General features: G+C 35.8%; 1 long non-coding RNA gene across 1 annotated transcript; it reads left to right on the top strand.

Moving 5' to 3' along the window:
* Positions 1-377: 377 nt before the first annotated feature.
* LOC309613504 lies at positions 378-11,745 on the top strand. Its single transcript, XR_014235764.1, has 2 exons — positions 378-10,397; positions 10,713-11,745. It is a non-coding gene; the product is annotated as an uncharacterized lncRNA (long non-coding RNA).
* Positions 11,746-12,174: the final 429 nt, after the last annotated feature.

A 12,174-nucleotide genomic window follows, 5' to 3' on the forward strand; every position in this document is an offset into this window, starting at 1 on the left:
GTTATATGTAGAGAATACTTCTTATGATACAAAATAAATATACAAATGCATATATGCTTTTTATTGCAGAAATAGGTTCATAAAATAAATACTAAGGAAATATAACACATGGTCAACAATGTTTTCTGCAGTAGTTATATTAGTATCATGTGCCATTTGCTATTTTGTATTGTATTCTTTTGCATTTTTAAAATTTTGACAATGAGCATGTATCAGCATAATGATCAAGAGAATAAACTGCTTATGAGTGTGTGCTTATAGGGTGTGTGTGTTCTCCAGAATATTTATTTGTATATACACATATATATTTTTTTTACATTCATTATATCTTCCTTCCTTCCTTTTTTCCCTTCTGTCAGTTCAGAAGATAAACACACACACACACACACACATTATGTTTGCTGTCCTAGAGACATACCCATGGCCAGTTTTCTTCTTGGTTACAAAACTGGCATGTATTTCTTTTATGACTGTCTCTAAGTAAAGTCTCTTGAGTTTTTTGGGGTTTGTTTTGTTTTTCATGTTCTTTGAAAAGAAACTGCTTTGTGTTCCAAGAATGGTTTTTAAAAAATTCAATTAGTTCTAAAACACAAACAGCTGTGGAAGTACCCATGGGTAATTAATAACAACATGAACTAAGGCAAGCACTGGACTCTAATTAATCTATTCTGTAATGTGACCTGAACTTGGTAGCTAATTTTAACTACATTAGATGCACTTTGTGTGAAATTTCTTTCTGCATTTGCAATTTTAACCAGAAAACTTTGTTGGGAGGCACTGAATTTTCATTAATTCAAGACTTTCCCTTTGCCTTCTATAAAAGAATTAATAAACAGAAACCTCAATTAAATAGAGTTGGAAGACCAAAAGGGGGAGCTCTCATGCTCTGTGACGATAGCAGAGCCCAAAAGGAAGATAAAAGACTCCTCTTTCCTGGCAAAGGCTCAGCTAATGAAGAGCCATGAACTCTTTGTTCACTATACCCTCCCAACTTCCTGTTCCTCTCTATAAAAGCATTCTCCTTCTCTTGCCTAGGGGCACCTTACACATGGCTCTTCATGGTTGCAGACCCTGGAAACTGCAATTCTCTGCAGATTCCAAATAAATCCATGTTTGCTGGAGAAATATCTGGCAGTCTATTTATTTATTTATTTTTTTGGCCATGCCGTGCCGCATGTGGGGTCTTAATTCCCCAACCAGGGATCTAACCTGGGCACCTTGCACTGGAAGCATGGAGTCCCTGGCAGGGAAGTCCCTGGCACTCTATTATTTCAAGTCAACATTACCTACAAGCTGACATGAGTTACTAAAGACACTAGAAGACCAATTAGCAAGGAGCACATATTAAGTGAGTCCAAAGCAAAGGAATGGACATGAACCAAAATAAGAGACTCTCTAGGACTACATGGCCATGTGACAGATTTAATGCAAAGTCTACGTGCAGCGCACACTTCTTTTCATGAGTGACTGGCTAGAGTTCAATTTTGTATTGAGCTGCAGAAAATGAATATAGGCAGCATTATTTGTGAATTTATTAAAATAAGGCACAATGGTTTTTTTCAACAAATACTGGTGTCCTCAATTCTAACACATCAGACAATGTGGATAAAAAAGATTTCTGCAAATACTGCCACTGTCTCCTTTATGCTTCAGTTTACTTTAAATGATATGAAGACATTTAAGATGCTGAATACTCCAAAATTCCCAAATTATGGAATTACTCTGAGTTTTCTTTCGTAAAGAAAAAATGAAAAGTTTAGGAACAAAAAGCTCTGTATTAAAGTTTAGGAACAAAAAGCTGTGTATTAAAGCTACATTTCACATTTCTTCTTATGGCATGAAAAACACATTAGATTTATTGCTGAAGTCTGGAGAACATTCATTCATTCAGTTAGCCCAAGGTTTCTCAGCCTCCACACTATTAATATTTTGTCTGGGGACTTGTCCTGCACATTGTAGGTTATTTAGCAATGTCTTTGGCCTCTACCCACTAGATGCCTGTTCTAACAACCCTAAAGGTCTTCAGATGCTGCCACAGGTTCCTGGGGCGGGGGCGAGGGTAAAATCTCTACCAGTTGAGAACACCTGAATTAATCCATCAGTCACTTCCTAAACATTTTGAGATCTTACTTTGTATCCAGTGCTGTGCTGAGTGCAGAAGACAGAATTAAGTAAAATGCAGTCTTGGATTCAAGGAGCTCAACTTGTAGACATGAAGAGACAATCAAAGAATGGGTGATGTGTTAGACTACATGGTGTTTAACTTCACCTAAAGACTCAGGGAAGGTTTCCTAGGGGGAAAGTGCAAATAAATTAAGTTCTGAAGAATGAGTTCTATTTACCCAAGTTGGGAAATTGCAAAAAGCCATTTTAGGAGCTATTGGGTGGGTTGTCAGAGGTCTAGACATCAGATTGTGGTCATAGTGTATGATAAAAACACCATCTAGTTCCTATCAGTAACTGCAATGCTTGTTCTTAAGCAGGAGTGTTGCATGAGAATGTTTTCTAGTTCAGGCCTGAGTCACATCTTCATCAGAAGAGAGCTGAGGTTGTCACATAACAGGATATAATATAATAATAGAAACAAACTAAAGATGTGCCTTAAACATAAAGTCAGAAAAAAATTGACTTTTGGATATATCAGATGTAAAGTGAGTTGAGAGAACCCAACAGGCAAAGCAAGAGCTCTTGAATTTTGGTCATTGTCAGTTATAAGGGCACAAAATGATTTTCATGAATTAGTCCTTGGGTGTCAGGAGAACTGAGTGTCTAGTGTGGGGAGTGTGATCTCTCTCACACTTGTCTTTTCTTTCTTTTTCACACTTTGCTTCAAACACTGTGTTGATTTCACAGCAGCCAAATAAAACTCTTTGGTCTCCATTATAACTTAAAAAATTTTTCCCAGGGTGGTCCATAAAAAGTAGCATTAAATCATGGCTGGATTTATGGTGAAGCTAATAAAAGTTAAGCTTCGGGACTCTCCCACTTTCATGGGCTCCTTCCAAGAATCTGGGAGGGGTCCTGGAAAAGCATTCACATGGTCGTATGTTTTTATAAAATTTGTAAGCTCTTTTAACTAAAATCTATGAAGATTCCCACTGTTTTGTATTCTGTCTTCCCTTCATCACATTTCCACTTGTGTAAGGTAGATCTGAAGTTGCTTTATCTTTGGGATCCCTGCTAAGTGGAAGTGTAGTTGGGAATGCATTTTGTTTGGTTTTGGGGGGATATATGTATTTGATTTGCAGCTACGTACACATATGGTTAAAGCATTGCTAAGTCATCAAAGTATATGAATGGCTTCGAGGAACAGCTCTCCCTACAACTGTGCCATCTTATGATACAGAGATGAGAAAATTTTTACAGTATTAACAATCCCTGGCAAAAAAAAGTGGGGTAATGGAAGAGAAACAACACTTACAATACAGGGGGTCAAGGAGCAGATCATGTCAACGTTTCCCCTGATCTCTTCAGATCCTATTTTACCATTTTGTGCATTGCTTTCATTCGGTGTGGAGAGTTAGAAATGTCTGGGCTGGGAATTCAATCTATTCATGACTGGCTGGGAATGGAAACCCAGATCCCTCTGTATCTGGCCAGGATACATCCGAGATCAGGGCAGCTCTCCTCTGGGGACTTTGCCTGAAATGCCACATATCCTTTGCTTTTTCCTCGTCCCTAGAGGGAATTCCTTATATAAATCACTTAGAGGAAAAACCTAATCTTGATGTCTGTTTCTGGGAAACCCAGTGTAATACAAGCTAAAGCTATTTGGGATGTCTGTAATATTTGTCTGCTTTTTACAATTATAACTCAATGTGATTTATTTTATCACGATAAATAAATGTTCACTCTTGTGCCTAAGATTATACTTTTGTGCTCTTTTTCTTAAAGAGGGATAACAAAATGTACAAAGTTCGGCTTCCACAAAGCCTGGATCTGTCCTGTGTGGAGAAGAGTGGGACTGGGGGTTATCCATATGTGTATAGGTGAGAGGGACCTGAACCAAGAGTCAAGGAGAACGTGAAAAATCAGTCCTTGCAGAGCCAATGATATGAAGGAAGAAGTGTACTCTCCCCGGTAGCAAAGCCAGGGAAGTAGTCCTTGAAAGTTAGCTGAATGATCATTTGGTCAATTATTTAACTAACCGTACTCAAGAAGAAACCAAGGAGCATTTGGATTATAGAAAGTTAAATACAGAAGGGACTGGTGATAATAACAGTTCGACATCAGTGGAATAAAGTTAATTGGGTGTCACCACTCTTACATTTAATAATTTACACGATCTATGCATCTAGTTTTCCTAAAAGTACTGAAGTTCTGCTAATAAGCTTAATATTTAAAATTCCATCACATCTGAATTAGAAACAAAACTCTGCTTTGAATAACATCTTCTAAGCCCTACCTTACAAGTTTGTTACTGAACAATTTTAATGTTTTATATATAATATTTTATTTGGGACATTACATGTAAATTCAACTGAATTACTTAATCTGATTCAGTCTCACACACACAAAAATTTCCCCTTTATTTATGTCTTAGAGAATCTTATGTGAGTTATGTGATCCTTGAAAGACTTTAAAATGCAACTATAAAATCATTTGGTCCTGAAGAATAGTTGAAGTTTGATAACTTAAATATCTTGCATAAGTGTCCATTATGTTTTCTAATACTTTGAGTCATTTCTTTTAATTCTAGGGATAAGTCATTTAAGAAAAATAATCTTTTCACTGATTTTTTACTTTTCTTTACAGAGAGATTTACAGATATTTAATCATAATTTTATACTATGCTAAATTGTTTTATCACATATTTTAAAATTATCATTTCCGTCAGCATATCTAAACATTTTTTCACTTTTATCTCTTTTTCTCATGTATTAATTTTTTTTTAACATATGGACAACATTATTACAGTCTAATTTTAAATTTCATCATTATTTCTTCATGCTTTTCTTGGCATCTTTATTATTGTTAGTCTATTTATTTAAATTGTTACTTGTATAGCAATATACGTGTTTGTTGTAAATTCTCCTATGACCACAATTTTTACTACACAACATTTTAATACATATTTGTTGTTTGTATTATCATTATTTTTCCTAATAGCTGATTATTTTATTAATGACTTACTCTTAAACCCAAGGATTGTTGAGGAGAATTTTGTTTTCTTTATGGTTGGATATTCCATTTATTTTTAAATTTTCATTATATATTATGGCTAGTAAAGATGACCTACAGAATGCTTATTTTTGTGGATCTATTGAAGTTTCCTTTGATTTTATAATATGATTTTTTTTTTTTTAATTCAAGGATTCCTGCAAAGGATGGGGTAGAAATTTGGTATTTTCAAAATTATTCTTATTTATTACATTAAAAAAATCACTTATAGACTTATTTACTGCCCACTGAATCCTTCAAGTGGTTTAGGAAAGCCTTTCTTTCTCTGCTTCTTTTATTCCATAATTCTTCTCCATCAACTCTGATTTTTTAATAAGGAATTTCAATATATTTTGTAACTCTTGGATCCATTCTCATATATCACTTTTTCCCTTTCATTATGTTTTATCTTTTTGTCTTTTACCTTCTTAAGTTTATTTTCTACTTCATTGATTTGATGTTTTGTAATCCTAACCTAGAATTTCATGTGTTTACTGCTATTTTAAATTTACCAATCTCGAATTTCATCTTCACATGGTGCAATATCCTTGTTAATCCTTACAAATGTAAAATAGAATTTATGTATAATGTTCTCTGCAATCCCAATAAAAATTCTAGCGTGTCTTTTTTGGAGAAAGTTATAAGCTGATTCTAACATTTATAGAGAAATGCAAAGGGTCAAAAGTATTCAATATAATCTTGGAAAGTTATAAGAAAGCTAGAGAATTTATACTACCATATTATTGGCTTACTCTAAAGCACCCCTTATTATGAAAGTGTGGTTCCAGCTTAAAAACAGACAAATAAAACAATGGAAAAGAGAGTCCAAAAACAAACACATACATGTATGGACAAAAGCAGCAATCTGGAGTAGTATGAAAAAGTGGTTTTTTCCCAATAAATCAACACGTAAAAATCAGATTATCTATATGGAAATAAAAGTATATTTTGCATCTTTACCTCATTCCTACACAGATATTATTCCAAGAGGATTATAGATATAAATGTGAAAGTTAAAATCAAGAAGTTTGCTAGAAAATAACCTGGGGAAAATATACTCATGAACTTATTAGAACACACAAAGTAAGGATAAAGGAAAAAGTCAATAAGCTGCATTACATTAAAATTGGAAGCATCTGTTTCTCAAAGACAAAAGACTGAAAAAGCATGCCACAGTTTCAGCACTGACGTGTAAAGAGCTTGGAAGTCATCATCTCCATCCTTATTACAAGAAAAAAGCTGGAACAGAATGGAAATCAACAACTTTTCTTACATCCATCAGGTAATTGAAGTCACAAGGCAAAGTGCCACCCAAAAACTTGGTGAGATAGGTGAATACAGAGAATCACAGTTTACCAGGAGCAGAGGCCACAGATACAGCTGTTGGCAGGAACACTTAAAAGGTAATTGAAAAACTACTGCGGGTGAATGTAGGCTGGTCTGGAGGCCCAGTCTTAGGAGGGTCCCCACTTTCACATGTTTTACCTCCAGGAGTCCCACCAATGGTACAGACCACAGAACAATGCCCATGCTTTACTCAGGTAAGGGGAGGGGAAAAGTTACCATTTTGAAATATCTCCAGAGCTCCATAACTTAAGTCCTGCCCTCAAAGGAAACTACTTCATTGCAGCCTTATCTTATTGGGGGAAGGACAATTAAACAAATTCCAGGCTCCTGTAGCCTCCCCATCCCTTATTTTATAATAACTATAAATGGTGTATAATCTTCACAAATTGTGAATCACTACATTGTACACCTGTAACTTTTATAATATTGTACATCAACAAAAAATTTAGGGGTATTATTATAACTATGATCTGTTTTCACCTCAATTTAAATAGAAGTTCTTAGGGAAACCCAAGAATAGGAGAGAAACAAAGCTGGAAACTAGAAGACATTATCTATGAGGAAAATCCCGAAGTCCACAAAAGCAATTTATGGAAAAAATGAGCAATTATAGAAAGGTTGCAGAATACAAGGTTAATACACAAAAGTCAATTGTTTTCCCATATAACAGCAATGAACAATTGGAATTTGAAATTAATATATAACACAATACCATTTATATTAACACCAAAAAAGAAATACTTAGATATAAATCTCACAAAATATGCATAGGATCTACTTGAGGAAAACTATACCACTCTGATGAAAGAAAGCAAAGCTCTAAATAAATGGAGAGATATTCCATGTTTGTGGATAAGAAATTTCAATATTGTCACAATGTCAATTCTTCCCAAGTTGATAAATAATTCAACACAAACCCAAGCAAAATACCAGCTAGTTATTTTGTGGATAGCAATAAACTGCTTCTAAAGTTTATAAGAAGGTGCAAAAGACTCAAGACAGCCAACACAATACTGAAGAAGAACACTACTAAATTTCAAGACTTATCATAAAGTTACAGTAATTAAGACAGTATGGTACTTGCAAAAGAACAGACAAATGAATCAAAGGAATGGAATAGAAAGCTCCAAAATATACCCACACAAATACAGTCAACTGATTTTGACAAAGAAGCAAAAGCAGTTCCATGGAAAAAGACAGTCTTGTCAAAAAATAATGTTGGAACAGTTGGGACATCCACATTAAAAGGAAAATAATCTAGACACAGATCCTCCACAAAACAAAACAAAACAAAAAACCCTCAAAGCAGACAGATAACAGATCTAAATGTAAAACACAAAACTAAATTTCTACTAGATAACATAGGAGAAAGTCTAGGTGACCTTGGGTTTGGTAATAAACACTCGTTTATTACTAGTTTTTAGACTTAACACTAAAAGCATGATCTCCAAAAGAAAAAGTTAATAAGCTGAACTTCATTAAAATTAAAAATGTCTGCTTTGCAAAAGACACTGCTTAGAGAATGAAAAGATAAGGCACAGACTGGTAGAAAATATTTTCAAAACACATATCTGATAAAGGACTTATGTCTAAAATATATGAAGAACTGTTAAAACTCAGCAATAAGAAAACAAACAACCCAATTAGACAATGAGGAAAAGATCTGAACAGGCACCCCCCTGAAGAGATATGCAAGTGGCCAACACACATGTGAAAAGATGCTCAACAAATTAAAACAACAATGAGATATCATGACCCAAGTCTAAGAATGATTAGAATCCAAAAGCAAAAACCCTGATGTCAAATGCTCACAAAAATTCAGACCAGCAGTAACTCTCATTCATTTCTAGTTGGAATGCAAAGTGGTACAGCCATATCTGAAGTCAATTTTGCAGTTTTTAAAAAAATTTTTTTTTTTACAAAGCTAAACACAGTCTTCCCATATCATCTAGCAAGTGCACCCCTAGGCATTTGTTCAATTGAGTTGAAAACATATGCCCACACAAACACCTGTACACAAATGTTTATTCACAATTGCCTAAAACTCAGTGCAACCAAGATGTTCTTCAAGCAGCAAATGGATAAACAACCTGTCATAAATCCATATAATGGAATGTCATTCAGTGATTAAAAAGAAATAAGCTATTAAGGCATGAAACGACAGGAAGGAACCATAAATGCATATTAGTAAATGAAAGAAGCCAATCTGAAAAGGCTTCGTACTGTATGACTTCAGCTATATGATGTTCTGGGAAATACAAAACTTTAGAGACAGAGGTGGAGCACCAGAGATGTCTATTCCAAGTCAGTGAAACTTTCTGTCTGATTCTGTAATGGTGGATATCTAACATAGCACATGTCAGCCACCACAGAGTTGTACAGCACGAAGAGTTTATTCTAATATAAACTATGGACTTAATAATAATGTAACGATCTTTGTTCATTCATTGTAACAACTGTACCACAAGTATACAATATATTAATAATAGGGGAAACAGCATGTGGGAAATACAGTTTTACAGGAACTCACTGTATTAATTTTTCTGTAAACCTAAAGCTGTTCTAACATATAAAATCTATTAATTAAAAAAAGGAAATCCACAGAGTGGGAAAGGATATTTGCAAGACATATAACTGATAAAAATTTCACATATAGGATATGTGTGTGTACATGTATATACAAACAACCTAACAGAATGTAAGCAAAAGTCTTACATAGGAAGTTCACAAAAGAGGGAAAAGATAAGCAAATGGACAAAAAAACATAAAGAGATGCTAATAACACATCAGGGGAATGCAACTTGAAATAACAATGAGAATCAACTATATCCATCAACAGAGTTAAATTCTTCAAAAGATTTTAAATAGCCAAGTAATGGGGATGATATGGATTAATTGAAACCCTTATACATTGCCAATGAAAACATAAATTAGTACAAACTTTGGTCAAACTGATGGGCAGTATCCACTCAGCTGAACACATGTGACCCTGTGATTGTGTTCAGTGACCTTCACATCCTGAAATTCATGCCCTTGTATAACTGTGTAAAACTACTCCTTCGATGTGAGCTGTAAGTTGTGACTTCTAAGTAATAGAATAGAGCAAAAGTGATAGACTGTCACTTCCAATATTAGGTTGCAAAACAAGCGGGATTTCCACTTCCGGGAAAGATGGAGTAGACGTACATTTCCCTATATGTCCCACTAAGTACAATTAAAAACCAAAGGTATTATTTATAAAATAAACATAAAAAGCCTCTGAAAGGTAGAGAAAAGAAAGCAGACCAGCTAAAAACCCTGGGACCCACAGAACAACATGGTCATGAGTTCTCTGGGTTTTCTTTTTGCTTCATATTTCCCAGACTTGGAGTTGAAGAGCCAGCAACCCAGAAATTCCACAGGCACAGACAAAGAAGCCTGATCTCTCCAGCCAAAAGGCAAGAATAAGGGCAACCTTGCAAGACAGAAAACTTTTAGATAACAACAGCTTTACCATAGTCAAATAGCACAGAAAAAATAGTGGCCTCATCCTTACCCCCACCAGCAAATACTTTCATTCCCACCAGGCGGTATCAAGGCGCCATCTGCAGTGTCAGTGGAGACCATGTGGAGAGTGTGGACTTCCAATTCCACTGGGGACAACCTGGACTTCTACCCCAATATGGCTGTAATAAGTCACCAATCCCTTCCCCTGGTAAAGCAGGGTCAGAAGTAGCCAGATAAAACAGACAGTTTAAGATTCAGAGTCTCATAAGACAATACACAAAATGTCCAGCTTTCCATCAAAAATTTCTCATCATACAAAGAGCCAGGAAAATCTCAAGTTGAATGAAAAAAAAAGGCAATCGATAAATGCTAGCACCAAGATGACAGTGATGTTGAATTAAACTGTCTGACAAAGATTTTTTTTTTAAATTAATTTATTATTTATTTATTATTTATTTTTGGCTGTGTTGGGTCTTCGTTTCTGTGCCAGGGCTTCCTCTAGCTGCGGCAAGCGGGAGCCACTCTTCATCGCGGTGCACGGGCCTCTCACTATCGCAGCCTCTCTTGTTGCAGAGCACAGGCTCCAGACGCACAGGCTCAGTAGCTGTGGCTCACGGGCCTAGTTGCTCCGTGGCATGTGGGATCTTCCCAGACCAGGGCTCGAACCCGTGTCCCCTGCATTGGCAGGCAGATTCTCAACTACTGCGCCACGAGGGAAGCCCTGACAAAGATTTTAAAGCAGTCATCATAAAAGCATGAGTGAGACAAATAAAAATTAGAAAGTTCCAGAGAATAAATAGAAGATATAAAGAAAACCCAATGAAAATTTTAAAATGGAAAAATGCAATAACCAATTTAACAAGCTCAATAGATAGACAATAGAAATTACCCAGCCTGAACAAAAGAGAGAACATATATTGAAAAAAAATAGAGAACCAGAGACAGTTGGGTCTGTAACAAAAGATGGTAAACTTGTGTAATCAGAGTTACAGAAGAAGAGAAGGAGGGCAGGACTTAAAAAGGACTCAGAGAAATAAGCGTCTTCATTCTGAAAATTCCCCCAGTTTGGTAAAAGGCATTAATCTAGAGATTCAAGAAGCTGAACAAACCCCAAACAGGAAAAATGAAAAGAAATCCATAAGAAGAGACATTATAACCAAAATTCAGAAAACTTAAAAGAAAAAAATCTTGAAAGAAATAACAGAGAAAAAAAATCCTTACCTTTAGGGGAAAAACAATTGTGATGGATATATAAAGAGAACTCTCAAAACACAATAGTTGAAAAAAAAAAGAAAGAAAAGAAAAACACTCAGAAGTTCAAAAAGTATTAAATAAGGAAAAGATCCAAAAAAACTCACTATGGATGCTATACAGATAACAAATAAACACTTGAAAAGATGTTCAACATCATTACCTGTCAGAGAAATGCAGATTAAAACCACAATGGGATATCACGACATTTCTATCAGAATGGCTAAAATAAAAATAGTGGGCTTCCCTGGTGGCGCAGTGGTTGAGAATCTGCCTGCCAATGCAGGGGACACGGGTTCGAGCCCTGCTCTGGGAAGATCCCACATGCCGCGGAGCAACTAGGCCCGTGAGCCACGACTACTGAACCTGCGCGTCTGGAGCTCGTGCTCGGCAACAAGAGAGGCCGCAACAGTGAGAGGCCCACGCACTGCGATGAAGAGTGGCCTCCGCTCGCCACAACTAGAGAAAGCCCTCGCACAGAAACGAAGACCCAACACAGCCCCCCCAAAAATAAATAAATAAATAGCATTCCCTTTAAAAAAAAAAATTTAAAAATAGTAACCACCAAACACTGGAAAGGATGCAGAGAAATTGGATCACTCATACACTGCTGGTAGACACAATGATATCGCCCCTCTGCAAAACCGTCAAGTGGTTTCTTAAAAAGACTAAACATTCAATCACCATATAAACTAGCAAGTGCATCTCTGGGCATTTATCCTAGAGAAATAAAAAATCATGTTCACACAAAACCTGAATATAAATGTCTATAGCAGCTTTATTCACAATAGCCAGGAACTGGACACAAACTGCATGGGTTCCCTATTGCGGCTGTTAACTAACTAGGACACACTCTGTGGCTTAAAACTACACAAATGTATCGTCTCACAGTTCTGGAGGTCAGAAATCCTGAAATCAAAGTATTCACAG

The sequence above is a fragment of the Balaenoptera borealis genome (assembly GCF_965194805.1).
Source record: "Balaenoptera borealis genome assembly, chromosome: 16".
Classification (NCBI taxonomy): Eukaryota; Metazoa; Chordata; class Mammalia; order Artiodactyla; family Balaenopteridae; genus Balaenoptera; species Balaenoptera borealis.